This window comes from Patagioenas fasciata, chromosome 4 (assembly GCF_037038585.1).
Source record: "Patagioenas fasciata isolate bPatFas1 chromosome 4, bPatFas1.hap1, whole genome shotgun sequence".
Lineage (NCBI taxonomy): Eukaryota > Metazoa > Chordata > Aves > Columbiformes > Columbidae > Patagioenas > Patagioenas fasciata.
In genome coordinates, this window is record NC_092523.1 from 64,936,565 (window position 1) to 64,962,355 (window position 25,791).

The 25,791-nt window shown below is 36.0% G+C and overlaps 1 long non-coding RNA gene across 1 annotated transcript in view; it reads right to left on the reverse strand.

Annotated features, from left to right (window-relative positions):
- LOC139827834 (uncharacterized) overlaps positions 1-25,791 on the reverse strand; it is a 244,824-nt gene that overhangs the window by 169,931 nt on the left and 49,102 nt on the right. The window contains exon 2 of the long non-coding RNA XR_011738887.1: positions 15,362-15,431. This is a non-coding gene — a long non-coding RNA (uncharacterized lncRNA). The remainder of the gene's footprint in view (positions 1-15,361; positions 15,432-25,791) is intronic.

Sequence of the window (25,791 nt, forward strand, 5' to 3'; positions counted from 1 at the left end):
ATTTTTCCACTGCAAAATGCCTTCCTATCATAACCCTATACTCTCTTTTGTCCTTAAGAATAGGAGACAAGTACACAAATACTAAAAAAAAAAAAAAAACAGCTATCCTCCATGATGTATGCTTAACAAATTAATACCTGAATAATTATCAGAAAAAAATTAGCAATATTGTTACCATCTGTGAAAACAACAAGTTTCTACCTAAGGTAATATCCTGTGCACATAAAAATTCCTTTATCTGTCATTGCTCTTACTAGAAAATACTAAACTTCTTTTTCTGGAACTGAAGATATGCTCAGTATTGATTATTTGCAATTTCTTTTTTTTTTTTTCCGAGGAAAATACAGGCTGAACTATCTTTACTGTAATGAACTGTTTGTGTGATGAAAGAAGCAACAAAAGTAAACTAGCTTTAATATGCACGCAGGAAAAACATGAACAGTAGGATACCTAACATGAAAATATTACCAAATATTATTACATTCCTGTAGACAAAATAAACATGCTATGAACTTATAACTAAAAAACCTCATAAATCCATACTACCTTATATTTATAGTCATTAAACCAAAGGAATTTTCTCTGAAACAGGAAATTCAAAGGGTGGTAGAGTATTCAGGTGCAGCGCCAGATAATACATGCTGTTTCTACTAACCCACCTTCTACCAGCACATTTACCTGAAGTACATACCCAGAATCTTCTTTCCCCCATGACCCTCAGCTTGAACATTTCCCTACTTGGAGTTAGTGTTCTTAAAGGGAAAGGAACTAGAGAATCACACCCTTTTTAAAAAAAGGAAAAATAAACATGAACGTCATGAACTGTAGCACTAAGGTCTATTACTATGACTGCCATGATAACTCAAAACCAATAAAGGTGTCAGAATCCAAATATATCTTGCTTCTTTAAGCTCTCTCCTCAAAATGTAACTTGTTTTACCATACTTAAAATATCCAGTAATTGTGGGTATAACAAATAATCTGCACATAATAAGCATTGGGAGTTTTACTGAGTAGCTGCAAGCAAATATGTTCTTTTTGTACTGAAACATTCTCAGGGAAGAAAGCTTATCTTCTCAGTATGTTTCACATAAAAATTTTCCTCAATCACATCTATTGTGATTCACTACATTTTCTCTCTAAGCTCCTTGTGGAACTCCTTTGATTCAAAGATACTTTAAGTTGTCTATTACTTGAACAATAACTTCCATCAATAACATGTAGAATACGGGCACTTCCATCAGTCTGAGGTATTTTCCCTAATCTTTCAGATAAAAGAAAGCTATGATATTTTAGACGAAAAAACAAATACATCAATTTTTATCTGAGAAGCAATGACCCAGTGTCACAATGATGAAATTTCTGTACTTTCCAGGTTTTGAGATACAACAAAAAGTTACTTGTTCTTTTTACTCTCCAGATACAACACAGAAAGGTCACTTATAATGGAAGTCATTCTAATGCAGCACATAAGACAGGGTATTTCTTAAATCTAGAAGTAAGACTAGCCAACTCTTCCTAATAATCTGTTCATGAATAAAATTTACTGTTTTTCTATAGTGTGCCTGGTAGCATTCAGGAGAACAATTTATCCAAAGAGATCACTTTGCATTAGCATGTCTCTATTTTGCAGAGAAGTACTTAAAGTTTATTTTCAGGGAGCCAAAACAGTTCGCAAAATTAAAAAGGACATATAATTCATAATTAGGCAAACAATCCTGATTCATTTACATAACTTAACAATGCAATGTATTAGTCTATTAGAAGGTTGTAATTTGAATCAACCACCAAAATCCTTTAAGAATTTACCTTGCTGTGCTTTCAGTCTCCGTCGTCCCTCTCTTTGTCATTATTCAGTACATTTCATTTTTGCAAATAAATATAATTGCCTATGATTCAAAAATAACATAGTTTTGTAACCCTGTTTCACACTCTGCCATTCTAGCATTTGGCACAAGCGTAAAAAATTAATTATGAATCTTCTTTAGAATAAAAACACATTTTAAAAAAAAAGAAACAATTTTCATTTCAGAATCAATGAGGTTTAAAAAAAAATCATATCACAGAATCACATCATCATAGAATGTGATTGGAAGGGACCTCAAAAGATCATGTAGTCCAATCCCCCTGCTGGAGCAGCAACACCTAGATGAGCTTACACAGAGATGTGTCCAACTGGGTCTTGAATGTCTCCAGAGTAGGAAACTCCACAACCTCCCTGGGCATTCTGTCACCCTCACCATGAAGAGGTTTCTTCTCATATTTAAGCGGAACCTCCTATGTTCCAGTTTGCACTCATTGCCCCTTGTCTTATCATTGGTTGTCACTGAGAAGAGCCTGGCTCCATCCTCATGACACTCAACTTTTATATATTTATAAACATTAGTGAGGTCACCCTTCGGTCTCCTCCAAGCTAAAGAGAACCAGCTCTTTCAGCCTTTCCTCGTAAGGGAGATGCTCCACTCAATCATCTTTGTGGCTCTATTTGGTAATTGAAACTGCTTTTGAAAAGGTCCGTCTTTCAGCTAAAGAAATCCTAAAGCTGTGGAAACACTAGATGTTTTCTAGCAGGAAAAAAAAAAAAAAAAAAGAGTGGAATATTCACAGATTTCTAAGAAAAAAAAACCACACAGAAATTACAATTCTACTTTGCATGCCAAGTCAATTTTGAAATAACATTTGGTTTATTAAGAAATCATCCAACTACCAGGTTTAGGAAGCCTCATAGCAGAAAATCTTCAGCATTCCTACATAAATCAAGAAAAGGAGTGGTTCTTACATACAATTACTGTGTTTATTTATAAACATACTATATAAAGTAGAAAGAATGTGTTCTGCAGGTGTACAATTAATAAGCCCTCAACACTTTTCCTAGTTTCAATTTTATTGTGAATTTCTTGATTATAACTGCTAAAACACAAGACTTTTTCTTCCCTATTTGATGCCAGCACTCAAAACCAAGCTCAAAGAAAGCTTTAGAAGCTCTACGCAGTCACAAAATTTCAAATTGCCAAGAAAATTCCTGGGAGAAAATAGTTTTAAAGTCATTTTTCAGTTCTCCTGAATGGAATTAAATACACTACAGAATATAAAACTACTGCAATTTTATGTTATAAGAACAGCAGAATGCAGAGGTAGACTACAACGACTATGGATTATACACAGTGGGAAAAAGAACCCCTATGGAAAACCCAGAAATACTGCAGTTCATAGCATTAGACCAAATGCTTTTAATGTGTATTTATTTCACCAGTTATGGCATGCCAAGGCATAGAGTTCCTTCAGGATTAAGCCATTAAGTTGCTGTTTGTTGGTTTTTTTTTTCCCCCCCCTCACAAAATAAGTCAAACCAAAATAACAACAACAACAAAAACCCAACACAAAAACAATTAAACAAACAAAAAAAACCAGGAAAAACCCACAACACACAAAACAACAAAAATCCACAACCAAGTAAACAACAACACATCACAACACACACACAAAATGAAGAAATAGTGAATAAATCTATGGAGGAAAAAATGAAAATTTATCATCAGCAGACAATTATAAAAATTTTACTGATCTGGTCAAGTCTAAGAGCTTCCTCTTTCTGATTTCACTGGGATTCCACCTAAATGCCTTTATTATTGCTAACTTCAGTCACAAGATTGGTGAACACATTTAAGACCCAGAAACAGTAGGAAAAGCCTAATGTGGGATGCCTTCACAGCCATCTCCCCTTGTAATGGCCTTTGCAAGCAGACTTTCTAGCTGTACTATTAAAGATGATAGCCCATCTTTCCAGTCTCATCTGTTTTGTAAACTTCAAAAGGATTTAAGTAAGAAAATAGTTGGCTATGTCATTGACTGAAAAATGTTCCCAATATGGGCTAACGCAGTAGATGTGATTTGCACTCCTCCAATTTTTTTGCTTAGGAATATCAATGTACGTCATCAACCAATAGCTTCATTTTTTTTTTTTTTTTTTTTTAAAAAAACCCCACAACATTAGGGGATCTGTAACTAGCCTTCACCCCACCAGATTTCAATATAGAGATCAACACATACCCTCGAAAAAAATCCTCATAAAAAAATCCTCCTGTTGCAGAACAAAAGTACCTCCCTCTCTCCCAGCACGAGGGAACAAAGAGTGTAACCTCCAAAGCTCTTGGTGGAATCAAAAGCAGAGAAGAAAAATAATACAAGATAAAACCTGGCCAGTTCAAGCTTTAAAAGAAAGATGAACATCACCAGCCAGCCCAGCCTGGGATGAGACCAATGCTTGCAGTCTCTAGATACGCCTGGCAAGAAAGGAATAATGAAGCTGTTTAAGAGGAGGAGATGGGGAAAAGTATACCAATACATACATAATGCAGAACAGAGAGGTCACATGTTCTAGTAGGAAGGAAACAGAAGCTTGAAGCAAACTGTTGTATAAATAGCATTTAAAGAAAGCAAGCATGGTTTCGCTAAAATGCTTCCTAATGACACGGTTTCAAGATAAAACATTTTAATCAGCAGAATTGAAACAGCTGCTAAAATAACACAAAACACTGAATAATCGTAAATCACATTGTCATCAATCATTTAAAACTTTAGCCGGTAAAAAAAGTATTGTTAAAATTTAATAAATTTAGTGACATTGATTATGAAAGTTATACATGTAACTGAAAAAACTGAAATATACCAAATAGTAATTGTCATTTTAGCACAGATAAAAAAGCAGTTCCTTTCTTATTTTAGAATCATTTTTCATGGGAAATTTACTTTACCATACAGAAAAATTAGAACCCAAAGTCCCAGGCAAGCATTCATTTCATGTTTTCACCTTTCCTTTTTATTGGGGAATAAATTCTGTTCCTAACTTATATCAGCTAACTGGTACACAGCATCGACACACAGGTAGTTCAGTTCCCCTTCCTCCTTTCAGCAAGTTCTCCCCGTACAGAAGTGAATCTCCACTTGTTTCATATATTCCTAGATGCATAATACTTTTCTTCGACTTGCTTTATTCTTTTGGGTAACAGGACTGTTGCAGATCAGATGTGAGTCAAAACATTCTGGGATAATAGCTGACTGTACCCCAAAAATCAGATGATTAAAATAAAAACAGTAAACCAAGATACTTGTGCAAATCAACAAGATGTCCAGACACATAGTTGTGAAGAAACTCCAAAGACAGACGTGCATCAAGTAGTAAAATACTGCTTGTATTTAAAATGTTTGTGATACTGATAACTAATTATTGCAATTAAACCTCTCTGTTAACTATTTTACTTTCAATCAGTGAATACTAAGGAGTAGCAAGGCTTGGTTTTGTAGCATATTACTTACTTCACAGACTGCATGAAACATCTCATTCTCTTGTATGAAATGGCAGATGCTCACTTCTACACTGATAAAAGTTACTCTCCTTGTATATACGCTATACCCTCGTATAGGGTATGATCCCTCTACATAGAATACATGTAGGTTGTATTCATCTCCTACATTACAGACATTATGATCTCACTAACTCAAAGTTACATAGTGGAAAATTTAAAAAGATAAATCATTTTGTCTTTACAGACCAAATACTTTTCTCATGGGCTCTTCAGTCTGTGAACACCTTAGAACTTTATTTTAATGAAAAACCTCATAGGCAGGAAAGGTTAGGCTTTAAGTGTGAAATGCATAGCAAAGTTTCAGCTAGTAATAATCCTCAGCTAAATACAATCTTAACAGGTGAGTATATGCTTAACATTTTTGTTTAAATCCACTGCCAAAATGGTTCTAATTCTGAAAGCTGCATAATTTGTGTTTGTTTACAAATACATTCTTGAACTGCATTATGATCATAATTCAACATATATCTGAAACTGAAGGTGAAAAAAGTTACAATAAAAATATATTTAGTAGTTTTTGAATAATAAATGCTTTCTGCAGAAGAAATTCTAATTCTGGAGGTAGATACAGGATTACTGAACATACGTACATTTCTCAACATATTTGCAGTGAATATTCACATTTCAGCTAATCTGAAGATTTCTCATAATATTAACAGGTCATTCCGTTTTAAAATGCAGAATATAAACGTATCTATTGTGTTTCCAATTATACCTTTCAGCAACATGTGACCAAATTTTCTTTTTTTTCTTTTTTTTTTTTGTTTTGTTTTGTTTCTTAGCTTGTAATGTAATCGTGTTATATTAAATATAGCTGAAGACAGTATCCCATTACAAATTTACAGGCCTAAGACCATATAAAATAAGAATTGCTTGAGGGGTAGGAAGACAAATGCATACCATCTGTGTTTAATTCTATCCCTTTACCTCTTCTAGTCATTCAGCCTGATTCTCACTCCATATTAAAAACAAACACAAATAACACACACGAAAAACAAACAAACAAACAAACAACAACCAACCAAAAAACCACAACCAAACCAAACAAAACCCACAACATCTGGTGCATGATTCATTTTTTAGGTCTAGGCCATAAATAAGTCAAGGATTAAGTGCATATTGATAAATACACAATATTATTAATTTCAGAAAGAATGGGTGAACACGACTTCTGTGACAATGAACTGCAAGGGCTACCACATACTACTCTGATAGACTCCTGGCTTCTAAAAACTCCTCAGACAGAAAAAAAACACACCCTTCTTTATAAGAGAGGCTACAGTTTATTTATGTTACTGCAGTACTAATAACTCAAAACCTTATAAATATGGAATTGAAACCTTCTTTTCATGACTTTGACTCTGTAACTTGATCTTTAGGTCTCCATAGTTAGTTCTTAAGGAATTACTGAAGTACAAAGTAAAGCAATTTTACATCAGCTTTGTGCTTGTTGATCTACTGGGTGCTGCTGTTACAGGTAGAAGGAAGCATAAAATATTCAAAAAGAAAACCTAAACAGTGGATCTGATAATTTTGCTTCAAAATGGTCTGTTTAAGTTACTTCACCTTAGCTCAAATAAAAAAGAAAGCTAAACAGCTTAATTAGTGAATACACTGAAATAAAATACCTACATTCATTTTTTTCTGATGAATAGGAGGCAATATTTTATAGTACAGAATTAATGAGACTGCTTATCCTGAGCATGCTCTTTACATGATTTTCATGAAAACACCTATAATATTAATGTGTACGTCTGGAAGTTCTGTTCAATGATCTTAAAAAAAAAAAATCACACCTAAAAATATGAGTATCAAGGACAGAATTTTGTCTGCACTTCATAGCATGTTTGAAATATGCATTTCAAAAACATTCTAAAAAACAAAATCTATTTAGAAAATAATATGTATTTTAGCTCTTTTTATTTTTATCAGTAGGCAATATGATTAAAGAATTTTTTCCTATATATCTTCTATCCATTAAAGAAAAAAAGAAAAAGCCATGCTTTAGTTATCCAGTTCTGAGGTACAAAGAAATGTAACAGTCTCATTTTGATTATCAGAAGGCTGGTAAATGAAAGAATGCTACAAAGTAACCTTCTCACTGAAGCCAGAGAATAGTAGAGTCTATATATTAAAGGTTATATGCCTTTAGTACCATTAGCCAAAACAAAACTGATGTATTACACTGTATATGTTTGTTCAGGTTTTCCAACATGATATTTCCTTTGATTCTACTTTTTCCTTTTGAAGTATTGCCTTAACATTTAGCTTGCAAGCTAATGTGCATATTAGCATAAACCTGTGCTTAACATTTACTCTATAGGCCTCTAGACAAAAGCCTGAGTTAGCATGTAAGGTCAGAAAAATAGACTTTGTAAATGTTACAACAGTAAACCACAAGGTTCAGGAGACTATTACATAAATTGTGTAGAAATTTTTAATTTACCTGAATCAAGACTGTTAATATAACTTGTTTAAAAATAATTAATAAATAATATCTAAACATATGCGAATTGTATACAAAGAATTATCTACATAAATAAAATGGTTAACAACTCCTGTGTTTACAGAGTTAAACTTCAAAATCAAAAAGTAGATTTTCTTTTGTTCCACAGAAAATCCAGGTTGTATTAAGTAGTCTTAATATCCCTGATGTCACTACAGTTTTCTACTGGTTTAATGCTGAGAACATAATTTAATTCTAAAAATTATCTTTGACTACTCCAAGCAATTCCCCACCCTAATAATACAGTCAGATGAATTCATAGGATTGAGGCATATGTTTGGGAAGCATTGTGTGGAAGGTTACAGAAAAGCCATTTCTCATAAATACAGCTCAGTAAAGTAAGGGCAGACATATTGACAGACAGAAACATGTCTCTGACAAGCAAAGAGAACTGCATGTTTAGGAAAGTTTCTTATTCACCGACAAGCCATACTACAAAAGACAAAAGTGACCGGTAATTTTTTTAAAGTTTTTCCAGCTACCAGTTTTTCCAGCTCTTAAACATTTACCATGATCCAAGATAAAACAAATATCGTAAGCCTCTCTTCAAGCCTCTGTTCATGGAGACAGGTTCATACTTTGGAATCTTCAATTTTATTTGTAAAGTAGCTCAAAGGTATGAAGAATTTGATTCCTTCTACAAAAAGATTCAACCTGGCTCTAGCCCTGGCACTGAAAACCCATCAATATGGAAGAAAACAAACAAACAAAACATAACCTAGTCTTATGCACGCCTTATGCCTGCTACTATTTACTTACTACAATTCTGAAAGGTATTCGATTGCTTCCATGTTAGGCAGTTACAGTGCGTTTGGCAAAAGCTTTAGGAAGTTGAGGCGGAAGGGAAGTATTATAACCAGACAAGAAAGCCACTCACAGACAAGAGAAATAACAAACATATACAAAAATAAATGTAAGGTTTGGATGCAGTCAAATTGATTGTTTTTCATGTATTCTGAATTACCCTTGAAGATAAGAAAAAAAAAAACAACAAAAAACCAACAACACAGTAGCAGGCTTAAAAGATTTTTCTTCCAGTATATCCTGAGACAAGGTTAAAGCTAGAGATTTAGAAATTTTTATTTAGCATGCAAGTATAAAGCCACAAATGACATTCAGCACTGAACCACCATTTAGATGACAAAGCACTCTGATGGTTCTAAAAACTTCTGTTTACCTGATGTCTATACCTAATACTCTGTAGCACCTTCTGAGAGCTGATATGCCTACGTGCTGATCCCAGTGAGTTGTGCTGTCATAACCAGCATGGTTCAGGCTCACTGTAAATCAATTTCATCTGGATCTGAGATGTTCCATGTTGGTAGGTCTAGGCATTCAAACTCAGGAAACAAAGTCCCTTACCTTTGCCAGGCAATTTGCAGAGCTTTAATTTCATCTTCTACTCCATTTTGTCCCAGAGGCTCCACTGCACACGCAGTTATCAAAGCATTCAGGCACTTAACAGAGCAAGATCATAGAATACCAGGTTCGAAGAGACCATAAGAGTCATCCAGTCCAACGTTTATTGGGAAAAACACAGTCTAGGCAAGATGGCTCAGCACCCTGTCCAGCTGAATCTCAAAACTGTCTCATGTTGGGGAATCTACCACTTCCCTGGGTATTCAAAAAAAAAAAAAAAAAAAATTCCTTGCTACTGCTGAAGACCAGACCTTACAGTCCTTCCAATCGTGGGCTCAAGTAACAGCTTACTGTCAGTTTTAACTCTGAAAGCTCCCCTGGTTCAGTAAGAAATTGCTCTCTGTTGCACTTGTTCTTCAGGATGCCAAAATTTTAAAACAGACTTACAATATTAGGGGCAGTCAACATGGCTTCACCAAGGGGAAGTCATGCTTGACCAACCTCATAGCCTTTTATGAAGATATAACGAGGCGGATAGATGATGGCAGGGCGGTGGACGTGGTCTACCTTGACTTCAGTAAAGCATTTGACACAGTCTCCCACAGTATTCTCATAGCTAAACTGAGGAAGTGTGGTCTGGACAATTGAGTAGTGAGGTGGACTCTGAACTGACTGCAGGAAAGAAGCCAGAGAGTCATGGTCAATGGGGCAGAGTCTGGTTGGAGTGCCTCAAGGGTCAGTGCTGGGGCCAGTACTGTTCAATATATTCATCAGTGACTTGGATGACGGACTAGAGTGTACTATCAGCAAGTTTGCTGATGACACCAAGCTGGGAGGAGTGGCTGACATGCCAGAAGGCTGTGCTGCCATCCAGCGTGACCTGAACAGGCTAGAGAGCTGGGTGGGGAAAAATTTAATGAAATACAGCAAGGGCAAGTGTAGAGTCCTGCATCTGGGCAGGAACAACCCCAGGTTCCAGTATAAGTTGGGGAACGACCTGTTGGAGAGCAGTGTAGGGAAAAGGGACCTGGAGGTCCTGTTGGACAGCAGGATGACCATGAGCCAGCACTGTGCCCTTGTGGTCAAGAGGGCCAATGGCATCCTGGGATGTATTACAAGGGGGGTGGTCAGTAGATCGAGAGAGGTTCTCCTCCCCCTCTACTCTGCCCTGGTGAGACCCCATCTGAAATATTGTGTCCAGTTCTGGGCCCCTCAGTTCAAAAAGGGCAGGGAACTGCTGGAGAGAGTCCAGCATAGGGTAACAAAGATGATTAAGGGAGTGGAGCATCTCCCGTATGAGGAAAGGCTGAGGGAGCTGGATCCCTTTAGCTTGGAGGAGACTGAGGGGTGACCTCATTAATGTTTATAAATATGTAAAGGGTGAGTGTCACGAGGATGGAGCCAGGCTCTTCTCAGTGACAACCAATGACAGGACAAGGGGTAATGGGTTCAAACTGGAACACAAGAGGTTCCACTTAAATTTGAGAAAGAACTTCTTCTCAGTGAGGGTGACAGAGCACTGGAACAGGCTGCCCAGGGAGGTTGTGGGGTCTCCTACTCTGGAGACATTCAAAACCTGCCTGGACACATTCCTGTGTATCCTCACCTAGGTGTTCCTGCTCCAGCAGAGGGATTGGACTAGATGATCTTTCAAGGTCCCTTCCAATCCCTAGCATTCTGTGATTCTATGATATATCAATGCAGAAACCCTTATACATCATCAAAGAAAAGGTCTGCTTACCCTGTTATCTGACCTCCAATAATGTATTCACAGATGTTCAAGGAAAGAACAGGACATGTAGTATGTATCAGGAGAAACATCCAACAATCACAGTTTTAGGAAAGATGTTTTTACAGCCACTAACAGAACGTGGATTTTCCAGATTAGTTTTCTTATTCTCTTGGCCTCCCTACCCCTAGAAGCCATAAGTTTAAATGACTAACTTTTCTCAAAGCGGGAAGAGGTATATTATTTCTGACTTCAAAGTTGCTGCTTGAATAATGGCATTGGGAGCTCTAAGAACTGGCATTGTCAGAAAGAGTGAGCAATCACACCCCATTCGCCTTTTCAATACTCTCATGATTTTGTAAAACACCATTGTATTTCACCTTTTCTGTAAATTTTTTTTTCTGAATTTGAAGAGTCAGTTTCATCTTTCTTTCAAGACTCTCTCCTCTTCCACACCTCCGTTCTTTCCCACTTTGGGCCTATTCTGGTTCTCTAATATACTTCCAAGTATATACTAACATACTAATATACTTCTGAAGTACTGAGAACTAAATTAGAGCCAAACATTGCATATATGTCAATGTAGCTGTTTTATCTTGTCATTAAGTGCATTACTCTGCATTTATGAATACTGTAGTTCTGCACACTTTTCAGTCACATCATATGAGCATTCTTCAGAAAGTCAAATATAAAGCTGACTGAACAGCTGTGTATTTTACTATCATGTTATTTTTTTACCCTGATTTTCTGGCACCCCCCAAATTATTCACCAAGTTTCACCAACCCAGTTACCAGTGCATGTTCTGTGAGATTTCAATAAGAAGCCTATCCTATGTAGCACCAGAACAAAAAGTAGTATCTGCAGTTACCACCTTTTATTCCCCGGATATCAAGGCTGATTTAGTGCAAGGTCATGCTATACAACCATTCATTCAGCCATTTCATTTCTTAACTTCCCGAGGACTCTTAGGTAATACTATGCTAACCTTAGATTTGTTACAGTTCATTTTCTTGTTTTATTCTCAAACTCTTAATATTTATACTACAGTTTGAGACTCTTCCTCAGGCGTCTCCTTGGAGAACTCAAAGCCCTGCTACAATATGTTCCTAGATGCCTTTGGGGCAAACAGTGCAGCAAAACACTAGCTTTGCCTGCTTGCTACAGCCACATGTTCTCGCGAAGCTCCTTGTGTCACCTCACTTCTCTGCTCTTCAATCTGTTAGCCAGTACCACCAGTATGCTTCACTGTCTCATCATTTAATAAAAGCTTATGATCTACCTCACATCAGCTGACATCCAAATCTACCATGGTCTCTTCTAAAGATGTTAAAGAGCTTAAAAGAAATCACATGTACCTGATTAGGAAAGGAAATTACTTAGTTAAACTTGTATTCTCTTCCTTTCTTCAACTTCTGGTTCCTCAAGGCAAACAAACCACACTAGTAAAGTTGTCTGCAGTTGAGTTTCTATCGTGTGCAGTGATCTCAACACTGACTTCAGAGAATTATGTTCGACATCACTAGTGTAGCAGATCAAGCCCTTCATTGTCATTTTGATATAACCTATTCCCAAAGCAAATTTTCTTATTGGGGTACAAAAGGCTACGTTTTAAAATTTTCACATGAATAATATGAAGTGACGGGAAGTATTGTTAAGAAAAAAAGTGTGACTGGTGTTATTTTTCCTAAACTGAAAAATAGGTTTTATGCATTTCATTTGAGGTTCAAGTTCACTCACTCTGTGGGACAGTAATAACTACATTTAAAATAAAAATACCTGAGGACCTGCAAGCTCTCAGTCTTGTCAGTTATATCTGACACATCTAATACTCAGCCGGATTTCTGAAGTTCATACTGTAACAAGTATTCCCTTTGAATTCACAGGAAATGTACCGTGAATTCAAGAGAAGCTAATGGGACCACTTTTGGATCAGGGCACTTGTCAGCTGAAATAGTGCTGTCACAATCTAGCTTTTGCAGAATACTTTACCAAAACTGAGTTAAGTCACTATCACATAACAAGACCTGGGGCTGTGATGTCACAAAATAAATTTTAGATCTATTATTTTAAATTCAATATCCATATAATCTTATATTGATTGCAAGATATCTGTTCAGTTGCATGATTATGATTTCAGCCCTGTTACCAACCTTCTTATCCTACTTATTTATTTTCAACTACCCTACTATTATGGTGAAGATTTTCTGATCTATCCTATGCTCCTCCTCCTTCAGCTGGAGACCATTAATCTTAACAGAGTTAAGCTTATGAAGTACTAATTGATAAATCTTTCAAGTCAATATAAACCTATGCCGTTATAAATACCCAAATAGGATGAGACAACAACAATTTGTGTAAGAACTATGTGTTGGGCAATTAAAAACCTATAAAAGATTAGCAAGTGTTTCTGAAGTTTAAATATTTGAATCATATTCAGCTGACACAAGCATACAGTTTTGATGACTTCACTGAAATTGCTAAAATTTCTGCATCTCATAACACCTGGCATCAAAAAAAAAGAGTCAACTATAACTGAACTTCCAGATATCTTTTTCTGAAGAAATAGAAACATTTAAAAGAAAGGTTGCTCATCTGTCCAAGGTAGGTGCAGGTAAGTGCTGCCATCTGTCTTGTGATTCCCTTCGTAATATCGCTACAACTGCCTTATATATGATTGTGTAACTCAGTCTGCCTCCCTCTCAGAATACTGAAATGCCCAGAGATGAAGTGTGGGTATTTAGCAGCTGCCTTGTATAACGATCAGTCTACCCTTTGTGGTTTTTGGTTTGGTTTGGTTTTTTGTTTGTTTGTTTGTTTTGTTTTTTTCCTCAGACTCAAATCTAGTGGATTAGGACAGAAAAGTCTGTTCTTTACTGTTCATTTATTCAATTGCCAAGATACATCAAGGTATAACTTAAGCAAGGAAAATATATGCTATTTTCTTCTTTATTCACAATATTTTTAAACCTTGTACATCTACAGTATGTAATAGATACTGACTACATGAGTTCAGCAAAAGATTGAGTTTTCTTTCTTTCTAAAAGCAAAGTAGTTTGTTTTTTTTTTTTTTTAAATGACTCGCAGCTGGTGTTATAAATAGTGGACAAAATTATCTATTCCGCAATTCCTGGTGGTAAAGCTGTTTCTTAATTAATATCCACTAGTAATTATAGAAGTTAATATCAAAATACCACTTGAGAAATCACATGTGATGTCAGAGAATCCATATTGTTTAGCATTTCCCTTTGTCATCTTACAAGATGACATCCAGGGCAGCAAATAACATCTGAATATTAGCTGTAGAGCTGTATTATCAAAACATAACAGCAACATATATATTTCAATTTCTAGAGGAAGTAGTCTCATGTTATTTTAGAACCTCCAGCAAGGAACACAATATCAGGGTTCCGTTTCTGGCTGGTTTTTTTTTTTTTTTTTTTTTTTCCCCAAGCAACAAATATAAGAAGAAAAAACCACACCAACCCAGAACAGAAAAAAAAAAGCCACGGAAAAGCACTAATAAATTAATATGCATGGATCTCCTGTTTCAGTAACATAGAAAGTAAAATCAAATTCCCAGAAACCAAAAGGAGGCTATAAGCAGTATTCAGCATCCCAAGTCAAAATTATTCTTACATTCATATTTATCTGCTTTGCATAATCAACAACTTTTTTTTTGCTTCTACGTTTATTTCTATTGTCACTTATTTCATCTCACTCTGAACTGGAAATCTGTGTTCCCTCATTGCTGACTTTGCTTCAAAGCAGGGCCTGCAGTTTGGTTTCACATAAGATTTTCATGAAAAAAAACCATCAAAATAATTCATGCAGTCTGTCCTGTTCTCAGGGACCAAAAAAAGAATATCAAAGCACTTTGTAGTTATTGTAAATGTGTGACCCTCCTTCCCAGGCTGCCAAAATGCAAATATATAGCTGTATTTGATTTTGATGAAATTCTCACAGCACAGTAATGCATCTTGAGCTTTGAGGTTCAGAAAGAAAACTAGCAGAAATTGAATGCAGATGTAAATAAACTCTGAAAATAGTATTGTTCTTTTAACACGATTTTTTTTACATCAGTGATGGAACACATACATTCCAAACTGTTTTGTATTAACCAGATTTTTTTTATATACCTTTCATTTAATATTCAGATAGAAAGAGTTCACAGTTTTATTAATAAACAAAAATGACTCTTGAACTTTTTAGTAAGGGGAAGTACAATGAGATTTACTTGTATTCACAATATTCCTAAATCATATTACCTGATCCTGATGCTTCACCTTATCAGCTTCTTTATTACTTCTAATTTCTTTATGATCCTCATAGATAGAGATTTGATTATTCTGTAAATCAGTACTCTATAAGCTGAAGATAAAAATACAAAATACGTTACCTACCTCTGTTCCCAAAAGCTTAATCCTTTTATTCAGTTTTCAGCAACAAAAGGCCATTTCCTACAGTATCATGCTAAAAGAAAAGAAAAAAAAAAAAAGGAAAAAAACAGTCACTGAAAAACAAAAAGTATGGGTTGCAATATGTCAAGGTTTTGTCTATCTGGAAGTGTGAAATCGTGCATAATTTTAAGTTATACAATTTAAAGTATCTAAAATGTGTTCCATTTAATCATTTACATCTTGCAGCATTATTTTATTAAATAGAAAAATATTGATAGTTCTCAAAATTATCTTGCTTATTTCATTCAAAGACTTAACATATGAAAACAAACAACCCAGCAAATGTTTGAAAGGAAATAACCCATGAATAGTCACTCATGAATGGCAGAATGATAATGAACAAGTACACAAAACCTACTCTGAACATCATCTTCTCCAAAGCAGCAAAGCATAATCAGCTCTAACTCATGTGGCTACAACAACTTGTAACTGTCTCTTGAAAATGCTTCAATTATGAATAAAGGACTGGAAGAAATTCTTGAGACAAGCAATTTAAGACTATCACGATGGTAATAGGCAGACCACTTTTGTCCCACAATTTTCAAAAGCAACACAACAGTGGAACTATTCAGCTGACCCTTTAAACATAGAAAAGCAGAGAAGACAGAGGCACAAGTTAAAACCAAACCACTATATTATAACAACCAGTCCTGCAGACACTGGATGACATCCATGTCCCCTATAACAGAGATGCACACTCCTACTTATACTGTCTCTACCACCGCTGGCAGTCTGCATCTTTCCACAGCTGGCAGAGCACTTCTTACCCTTCCATTACTCTGCACTAGAAATCTTTTTTCTGTTTCTTTTCCTTTTACTTTGAAAACTCAAATATGTCTTTATCCAGAAAAACTTCTCCCCGACTTCCACTTTCAGGGGAAAGACTTGTATCTTATTTTGAAGAAAGAGCAGGGTACATCACCACCAGCAGGGCTCTTGTTACATGACTGCTTTTCTAAATTGTTCTTCTGTTGTTTAGCTCATCTGCATTGCTCTGATAGCACACTATGGACAAACACTTACAAATGGAGGCCTTTACACAATTTAAATACAGGGATGCCTAATTGGCAAAGCCTATACAGGTTCCAGCATGAGACAGGAGTTTATTGACAGCCATGTCACGGTGAGATCCTGCTCCTACGTGGACATGACCTCCCAAGCACCTACCACTTGTGATTCAGGAGTAGCTATGTGCTTATGGCTTTCCAGGGACACAAAGTTGGAAGTGGAGCAAGGATGATTGTGCAAATGACACAAGTATAGACAGAGGAAAGAAAGAGGACCAGGAAACAACCCTTACAGCGCTGCTCACATCCTCTCTCTGCCCCAATAGAAGCTGAAAGGATACCAAACTCCTGCATTTGGATATCTATGCTCCATTTGGTGCCAAAAAGTAAGTTAGTGACTTCTGTGAATATTATGCCAAGCCTCAAAATGATATAGAAAATTAGTAACATATACATAATTGAGTGTTCTTTGCTTAGCTTTGTTTAGACATGGATTTGTAATAAGATGTCTAAGTAATTACATATTATTTATCAGTTGCATCAACAACATACTGACTCTAGCCATCCAGCTGATTCCAACTAAATCAGTTTGTATTTGTATAAGCATAGGGACTAAATATTTACCAGATATAATGGCACTCTTCAAAATAAATTACTACATTGTTAACCCAGTCAATAAAATAAAAATTACCACTGTTTAATATTTTATTTATAGCAATTGTTGCGTGGTGTTTTTTTCTTAAAGAAACTGGTGAAAAAATATGATTACAAAAGGTCGTATTTTAAAACCTTATTAAAAAGACTGAAGGCATTTTGTCATTTGCCCCTACTGCCAGTACCCAGGCACCTGCAACTAATAGCAGGTTCAAGAACAGCTGCAATTTTTCTCAGTTTCAGGCTTTTTCATTCTCTAGCTGCTTTTAGCAAACAACTCATATTCTTGATTTGTCAAACTTCTCTTCCACCACCAGAAGATGGAAAAGTCAGAGACAGGTAGAGAGGAAAAGGTGTAGCGTCAAAGGAAGAGACACCCTCCAGTAGTGCTGAGGTTCTTCCCCGCAGTTCAGCTGGGTACATCTTCATTGTTAGCAGAAATAATTTTTTAAAAGCCTATCTAGTCATCCAGTAACAGACAAGGATATTAAATTTTAAATTCTGTAAAGGGCATACAGTCTGTAAATGCATAGTCATGTCAGCACTGCCTCAGGTTTCATTCCAGTATGAATAAGTACCACCTGACCAAACCCTCAATGCTACAAACACATAGGGAAAGATGTCCTCCACTTTGCTGTCTGAAGGATTCAGTACCACACACACTGAAATTCATTTAGCAACAAGCTTGTAATATGCAGCACCAAAGAAGAGTATTTTAGCCCCCTTAAGTTTTGGGCTTCATTTCTTCTATCACATTTCTTTTATCACAATGACAGGAGAAATTAACTGCTTCAAATACCAGGGAATTTGTCAACAATATATTCTGAGCTTTGAAATATTGAGCTGAAGTGATAACCCATTAGTGTTTACATTTTCAGAGCAAGAGAACATAAAGACAAATACCATTAGAGATATTGAAGGAAAGGAGCTTGGAGTTAAGTACACAGTTCCAGTGAGTTAGTAAGATAGAAATCACTAAGGGTCTTATTCACTCAAAAAAAAAATAGCATTTTGGGTGCACTTGAAAAAACAAAAACAAAAAACAACTTGAATTTGTTACTTTTTGACAAAAAAATAGTTCACTGCCTGTGAAATAATAAGAACCATACAGTAAATATATTCCTATAATACACGTTATATGAATATTCAGTGGCAAAATTACATCATTTTTCTATTCTTTATTCCTGCTCAATACCAAATCAATGACACTTGTGCAAAAGTAATAACAATAAAACTGATCTACTGTCAGACTGTTGCAGCCTCGCGAAAGATATTTGTGGACAGAACTTGCAGAAAGTAAGGATCTAGCTTAATCGTCAGATTCTAGGTTAAATTATATTTTCAAAATCCTGAAAGAGGAGTTGGTAACCTTAGCAAAAACAAAGAAACAAATATACTATCAGTAGATCACATCTGACACAATCAAACAAAATTAAGCTTAATCTTCAATACACTTCTATGGAATTCATCTAAACATTAAGATCCTCATTTTGCATATGTGTGTCTTCAAATACTGAAAGAATTTTGCAACCTAAACCTGATGTTAATCTATTACTGTGATTTGCACATACTATTACCTTTTCATTCCAGTGTAAATGAAAGGAAAATACTACAGATTACTCCTCCATCTTTCTAAATGGTCGAGAACATTCTGAGGCTGTTACAACACACAGTCTGGACAGTCATCCCAGCAATAAGAAGATGGCAACTCTGTGTTAAAATAAAATGTAAAACCCATCATTATTTGAGGAGGTGCTCTCTACATGTATAAATTCTGACTGGCAGTCAATTAGTTACCGCTTTTACCACTTGCCCACACATTCATTTTGAAGTTAATGTTTCACATTCGTACTCCCTAAGGACACAGTGGAACTTTATGAAATACAGTGACACAAAACTCTGACACAGTTCTTGTTACAAAATACGCCTCAGATGGCAATTAATCAAAGGATGCCATGAGCTCAACAAAACTTTCAATAAATACAACAGGACTGAACATCTACAGCTATTGTTTCAGCCATAAATCTTGGGAATGCTTTTTACTGTAGCAACATACTGCTAATAAATTCAATTGCATTACCAGAAACATATAAAGGACAGGATATACTTCATGACATTTTTTAAGTGTCGTCCTGAAGCCCATGCACTCGGGCGTATTGTTTCCAGAAATATTTTATAGTTAGCGGCAACACAGTGTCCACTCTACCCTCTCCCATGACTGATGAGACAGAATATTGACTGAATGCCATTACCTGCCACTATGTCCCTCTCACTCAAAAGAGATAGGAGACTTTATGCTCACAATTCACATTAGCCTTAGCAGTAATCAACAATATTAATTGTACAGGTAAATAGACTCTTTTACAGAAAGAAAAAAAAAAAAAAAAAAATATATATATATATATACACACTGCAACAGTAGAAATGTTGTCCCTGCTACTGTGCAAAAGTGGAGTTTTCTAGTATTCTTCTATACATATATTCAATAAACGGGGCTGTCAGGCCAGCCACAGCTAAGGTTACTCAGTGAAGAGTTTCGAATTTTCAAAGTACTTAAAAAAATAATGGAATAAAGTAGCACAAAAGATAGGAATTTCTCATCTACAATCATTTCATTTCAAAGAAGAAACAGTTCATCCAGTGAGATTTACAGAAATGTTTGCATCTCACACAGGTTTAATCCCTACAAACCACAATGGTCACTGGCTTGTTTTTACTTTACCTCATATTACCATGGTTTGTTCTGAATGAGTACATGACCAACCCAAAGAGAGAGAAACTGAACTGTTTGACATCAAGCAAAAAGCCAAACTACACAAGTGATCATAATCCTTATGTCTCAGGTCTAGAAATATCTATTGGTATTAAGTTGGTTTAGGTTTAAACTGAAACAGCCTGAATGTATCTGGGTTGTCAGCAAGCTGTGCTCCACGTAGTACAGCAGTTAGCTACTGACAGCAGCATACACCAGCTGGGAGGGGGAAAACCATCCAGACAAAGCTATCAGGACAGGTGTTTGCTCTTCAAGTGTTCAATGAAACGTGATGTTCAACTTTTCTGTGTTTGCTCCTTCATCTCTTGGAGGTTTGAAATCCACCAACATCTGAAGCCTTCAGAAATGTAAAGCAAATTGAACACGAAGGATTAAAGTGCAAGGTACTGAAGCTCTCCCTCTTTCCACATCCTCACCAACTTACTAACAAAAAAAAAAAAAAAGAAGAGACAAATAGAAAACAATGACACAGGAAAGTAACTTGTTGCCGCTAACCCCAGTAAGGGGCCTTCAAGAAGACACTGTAACTGTTTCTCAGCCCATTGCCCTTTTGATACAGTTTAGCATAGCTTGTTCAGTCAGGGAAGACTGCAAATTTAAAGTTTATCCTAGAGACACAATCTCAGTTTTCTGCAATCTTAGCATTTTGCTGGTGTTCATCCTCAACAAGTTCACTGCAGTTGCTATAACACAGTTTCTGTACTGGTGATTTCACAGCTGGTCATTCTCTTTCTAAAAGCAGAGACATTAAAACTAACAGGAAGCAACAACTTGTTGAACTCCTACTACTAAAGACATATTAAAATGTTTCAGTAGGGAAAACAGAGAAGATATGCAAAAGAAGCAGTCTTACCCATACAAAATTCATTTAGATGGGACAGCTTATTTTCTCAAAATCCTTACAAATTCTGTTCTATTCCTTTCCAAATTCCATTATTCGCAAATATGAGGGTGTGACAATGATCACTAATTTAGCACTAATAAACAAATAGTGATGGTATGTAAGGAATTTACTTAGTACATAAAACTATGTTCTCAGGAAGAGTTACCTTCCCAAAAAAATACACTTTTATGGAAAGAATACTTCAATTGGACATTTAGTCCATTGAGTTCAAAAATAGCAGAAAATACATTCTATTGCCTTGAAACCACAAAAATCAGTACGTAACATGGGTTTCTAGACAACTTTGTAGTAGCTTTTATTTGCTTAAAGAAATACAGGTAGAATTTTCTGGAGAAATTGTAAACAGCCGCATTACAGCAGCAGATTCCTGCTGACAAGATGTTTGATTACCTTGTATTTGGAGACTGAGCAAGCGATTATAAGACACCTGGTTTTAGAAGGTTCTGTCACTGGTGTTTTGTTAGTTGGCATTTACTAACAGAGACCAAAACAGGTGTATATCTTTGGTTGAGGGCAGTTTAAGGGAAAGCTACTTATTCTTTACCAACTAAGCCCTCTTCCCTTGTGTTCAATCACATAATAGTCTGCAGTTCACAAATACCAAATACTAGCTAGCATTGTAAAGATGGAATCAATAGTATAATCCTATTAAATTCTGCAATGCAGGCTACTTTTCAGATACACAGTGGAATCCTCTTAAATTGATTTTTTTTTTTTTTTTAATAACAAGAAAGGTTACATGAGGCTTTAGCTAGAAACCTAAAAAAATATTGTCTACATAATGCTCTTAGGTAGCAGTTCAGTCTATTTTTCTTCACTGAGTTTCTGTGTATTGGTTGATACGTAACTGTAATATATTGTCTTTCAAAATAAAGCCAAAACTTCCTTAGTTATGATAACCATAGAGCAATTAAATAACTGATAAGCTTACAGAAGGTTTCAGTGAGATCAAACACTTTCATTCATATGTGAGCTATTGACACCTATGGCAGAAATTCCTTCACTAATATGATCAGATTGTTTTGTATATTGGAAGTTAGTGTTATCATTTGCTTGAGTGTCTTTCCAGGTATCAGATCTGGTATAGTTTACTCCATCCCAAGCTTCATCTACTTATAGTTGAAGATTTAAGGATCTCTAAATCTGTTTTGAACTACTATAATGTTTGAACCTGTATGAAGATTTGATCTATTTCCCTCATGTGGCAGAAGGATAAGCAGTACCTGGGGCACTAGCTATCAGGTTCTTCCATTGACAAAAAAAAATGTTATCTATCCCAGTCCACATGCAGGCCACTGCAGCTAAATAGTGTGGGTTATGTTGATATTTGTTGTTGGACAGACCTAGATTTCCAGTTCTTGTCACAGCATCCATCCAGCAAGTCATACCATAGGTCTGTGCATATTCCGGGACAGCCTGATATTTTTCTCAAATCTTTCTGAGCAAAGAAGTTGCATGTAGGAAATTAAGAAATTATTTCTCTGCTTCCCTAGGAAATTTATCTTTAAGTGTCCTATAATACTTCCCATCTTTCCCTGTACTACCAATGCTTCCCAGTTGCACAACTATAGATTCTGATGATACTAGCAGACGTACAGAAAATTAGGGCCTTTACAGTACCTTAACTACCTTGAGAGGCATATAAAAATCTGTGACTACAATTCGCAACTCAGAAAAATCATAGTAATTCTACAATTAGAATGATACACTGACGCTGCCAAAAGTATGATGGATTTCTCATTTCTCCAAGCAATAACCATACATACTCAATGTTTTCTAGGCTAATTCGATGCATTTCACAGAAACATTTCTTGCCAGTGTCATACTAATACCAGAATTTCTATACCCACAAGACAGCAGTAACATCCCTCACATGTACAGCACTAGCTAGACACCTCCTTCTCTGAAATGGAGTAAATGGAAACAGACAGGAGCCAAAGGTCGGGCGATGCTGCTGCTTGACCTGCTGGTGCAACAGTGCCATGAGGGAGCCAGGGAGAGCACCCAGAACCTCTGCCCTTGCCCTACCCATCTTGCCCATTTTAAATGGATCTCTCAATAGATTGCAACATGTTACAAAGATTTGAGATTGACAGGAGGAAAAAAAGTGCAAGTGTAGCAATCTCATCAGGATTCTGCTCTCAAAGGTTCCACACAGCTTTGTCTTTTGAAGACTAAAAAAGCTGCTTAAGTTCACCATAGCTCAGTGTCCCTCAGAACAGCTATGGTAACAATCTTCATTGCACAAGTTTCTTGAACTACCTTCCCAAGTCCGTGCTAATGTAAACCTGTGGAGTGAAATAAGTGCATGACAGCTCTTTTGTCTCCCTGGTTTTTTTAAACACTTCACATGACAAGTATATCACTTCTGTTTCCTGTCTTTTGCCTTCAGCTACAAATAATTCATCAGAGTACACATTGCTGACATTAGGGATAAGTAGTTTATATGACTGGAAGTCCACAGAATCAGTGTCACAATCACAGTCAAAGCTAGCCTAAGATTTCAGAAGATTTTTATGCAAGAGGAGTCAGTTGTCTGTACACTTCATAATGTACTTGCGCACATAATTGAGGAAAATTTTTACAGTTAACAGAACTGCTTTTGGGTGGTTACACAATTACACTAATCACAGATCCACAACAAACCCCACCTGCCTAGCCAATAAAACTGTCCTAGTTCTTCTCATTTTTGGAGACAAGCAGTCAGAAGTGTTGACTTTTCCCTTTTACTCCCATTTAATCTCAAAATCTGGACACAAACCTTTCCCAAAACGTGAGCACCTAGCTGTCGTTACTGGAACACCCACAGCCTGCAAAACACAGCACTGAAGTACCACATCTACCAGAGGAGGAAGGAGGTAGCATGACATTCTTGCTCTCCAGATACTTTGTGGCTACTTCATCTAGCCTGAAAAATTCATATTGAAGTAGCATAGCGAGAGTAATAATTTAAATTACTTAAGCATTGTCATTTAGATATCTAATATTAAAACTTGATGGACTGCCATTTTCTTGTTTTGCATGAAGGCTGAAGAAAAAACTGTGGTTCTGTACAAGTGAGGGGTGTGAGGCAGCCTACATTACGCATTTGCTCAGCAGCTGGTCCAATCATTTATAAAAATATTTATGGGAATTAGGTCATTTCTGTACAACTTTCAGCCATCAAATTTCAGCGCTCTATTACAAAGATATTAAACATTTGCCTTTAAAAACTTTCTACTGCACTGTATCCTTCTGAAACAGGAACTCTGAATATAAATGGAATGAAGCATGCACTTGTCAACAGTATGTAAAAAGCTAATGTTTTTCTGATTAATAAAAATCACAATACTAGCATTAATCTCAATCTCAAGGGTAAATTAATGAAACCTAAAAAACTGACCTCTGCTTTGTGATTAAGATTTTTACTGATAAAAACTGTATGTTAGCTGTAATAGGAAGTTGACTGCCCCAATCCTTATGCATACCCAAGTTTCTACAGACTGGAATCAGAGATAGAAAATAAAGCAGCACTTAGAAATTGACATACATTCACTTCACACACAGTCCTAAACAAGGAAGGTAAATCTAGCATTCTTTGAAGGGTTGCTAATGCAAGTGTCATTTCCCTTCTCCATCTGTTCTCCTTCATCTGAAGAGACCTGAATTGCAGAAGCTGAAACCATTCAGTACTCCCAAGAACACACCACTGACATACCTGGCATGACATTGGTATGTAGAATCACACATTTTGTTTTAAAAACATAGGAATTCCTAAGTAATTTAGAAATTCTCAAAGAGACAAAAATAAAATAATTATACATGCTTAGGGTAGTATACACAGTGCTATGTTCATTCAGAAGATGCTCAGGGACCAAACTCTTCAAGAAGTCCATGATTTCTAGAACAGATTGGTCTCACCTTTTGAACAGGCACAGAGAGATGAGCTCATAGCAGAAAGGAAGAGGACTGTTTAAAAGCAGCAGTTGGAAAACCCTGACACAGTATTAGCATCGAACTCTCTGAACAGCACAGAGCTCTTCTGAAAGGAACTGAAGGATTAACAAATCAGATTTCTTGTTATTTTGAACACTATCAGTTTAAATTTAGTAAATGTAGAGGCCAGTACACCCCAGGAATGAGAACACATTACTGCATCTAAAAATCTAATACAAAACAGCTTGAAGGTCAACTTACTTTCAGTAAAAAATAATTTTAATTCTTTCCTCCCTTCCTCTCTAGTTTTTAAGCTGAATCAAAAAAAAAGAAACCACAACCCTGAAACAGCAACAATGTGTTTTCTAACAGGCACAGACAAACTGACAGAGAAAACAGTCACATTTCTAAGATCACTTTGTGTTATTTTTACACATACAAGAGAAACTTCAGTGATCTAGAAGTATTATACATGATATGACTGATTCAGCTGGTGCTACAAAGAAGATGAAACACCTTGCATGTTCAGTGATTCATTCTTGATACAAATCAGACAAAATAGGAAAAAATGCATAGATAAGAAATGGATGTGGGAATAAAAGAGGGAGTACTGAAGCAGGACATACAGTGTTTATAAAGACTCACTTAGGTGAATAAGAAGAGCAGAAAGTCTCGGCGTTTCCAAACAGCTTGACAGAGCAAGCACTATGCAGTACTTTGGTCTTTCTTAGCAGCTGATCAGTGCAGAAAAGCAACAGGAGAATCATGCTGGTACAGGTCAGCATCATATCTAAACAGGCACAAATGAGAATAAAATGTGCCCACACCTGAAAAGACTTTAATGAGTTAACTAGTTCAAAAAATATTTTTGTAACCAAGTATGAATATGAAAAGTATTTTCAGTGGAACGCTTCTGATATTTAAAAAAACACCCACCAAACAAAAACTAAAGAAAGAAGTGTTCCAGTCAAAATCCATTTTTCATAGTTTTATCTTGTCCTTTAAGACTAGAAAGAGAAAGGGAGAAAAACAATTATGACTCAGAAATAACTCTGAATCATTTTTGCCTGGATCTATGTTTTGAGGAATATAGTACTAAGCCTGTCGTATTCAGAGTTAA